The following is a 1,618-nucleotide window of genomic DNA, read 5'->3' as shown; positions in this document are numbered from 1 at the left end:
AGATGAGGTCTCGCCTGCCCAGGCGGGTCTCGAACTTGCGGGCTCAGGCAATCCACTCACTTCAGCCTCCCAAAGGCGCGGGATTACAGGCTGAGCTATGTTGTAGAGCCGAGGTCTCATCACGTGGCTCAGGCTGGTCTCCAACCGTGGGCTCAGGTCATTCTCTCGCCTCGGCCTCCCGGAGTGCTGGGGATGACAGGCGACCCTAACCCCCTCCGCCCACTATGAGTGTCCACTTCAGCGGTCTCGGTTACTTCGGGGGACCGTCGTCGCAAAGCTGGGCACCTTCTTAAGGAGCCTCGCTCCCCGAAAACACCCTGCCGCCCCCACCCCAGGCACCACGGGCTCGCCAGCACATGCTTGGAGAGTGGACGCGGGCGTTCTCGGGGCCCATTCACGCGTAGACCCTGCGGGCGCTCGAGAGACAGGTGTGGTCCGCCGCGCGCGGTCTCAGGCCGTGAGCCCCGAGTCGCACTCCGCGGGACCGCACCGGGGTGCTGCCGGGACTTCGGGTCCGCCCTCCGCCCGTGACGTCAGCTCGGCAGCCGGCCCACGCCGGGAAAGGCCCGCACAACCCGCCTCGGCAGCGGCGGGCCCCCCGCCCCGCCCCGGGCGGAAGTCCCGCCCCTCGCCGCGCCGAGTGGCCGCCCCGCCCGGATAAGGGCGAACCCGAGACCCCACGCCGCTCCCTCGGGGTTTCTGCGAAGGCAGCCGACGCGGCTTGCCGGGGACGTCGGACCTCCCGGCCTCAGCCACGTCGCCACAGTCCGAGGCCGCCACTGTCCGGCCCCCGGTCCGCGGAGAGAAGGGGGCGTGTGCAAACAATGCAAGTTTGCAAGCTCCTGATTGGCAAGTGTGTAGGAAGGGGCGGGGCAGGGGGAGGACGAAGGAGCAGGATGAGCGCCGTCGTGATCGACGTGCGGTCGGCCCAGTGGCTCGGCAGCGGTGGCCAATGGTGACAGAGAGGGGGCGGGCGTGGACAGAGGCGTGTGGACAAGCGGGCGGGGTGTCCAGTAGCTCCGGGATGTTTTGCGGGAAGAGGCGGCAAGGGCGGTAGTTTCCTGACGGACGCGTAGTCGGACCAATGGTTCCGGGAAAGCCAGAGGCGAGTGGCCAATAGCGACAGCGATGAGGCGGGAGCATCCGAAGTCTCCGCAACGTTGTGTGGGAAACGGTAAGGGCAGGGCGGCCACAACTGACGGGTGGACGGGCCAGTGACCGAGCTAAGAAGGGTGGCGGGCGACCTATGGCGACGGCGAGTAGGCAGGGCGGGGCGGTGATGGGGCCGGGCCACAGGGGCTCCGCGGCGCCGTGTGGCCCACGTGGGGCCGGGCGGCAGAGACGGATGGGCGGCGCAGCCAGTAACCGAGCTAAGAAGGGTAGCGGGCGACCTATGGCAACGGTGAGCAGGCAGGGCGGGACGGCGACGGGGCGGTGGGGCGACAGAGGCTACGCGGCGCCGGCTGGGGGTGTGAGGGCGGGGCGGCCGTGACGGGCGGGCGGACGGGCCAGTGACCGAGCTAAGAAAGGTGGGGGGCGACCTATGGCGACAGCGAGGAGGCGGGGCGGGGAGACAGGGGCTTCGCGGCGCCTGGTGGGCCGTGCGGGGGCGGGGCGG

Source organism: Carlito syrichta, unplaced genomic scaffold (genome assembly GCF_000164805.1).
Source record: "Carlito syrichta isolate Samal-C Ts95f unplaced genomic scaffold, Tarsius_syrichta-2.0.1 Scaffold132180, whole genome shotgun sequence".
In the NCBI taxonomy this organism is placed as follows: domain Eukaryota; kingdom Metazoa; phylum Chordata; class Mammalia; order Primates; family Tarsiidae; genus Carlito; species Carlito syrichta.
The sequence above is the reverse complement of the archived record's forward strand: the minus strand, read 5'-3'. Positions refer to the sequence as shown.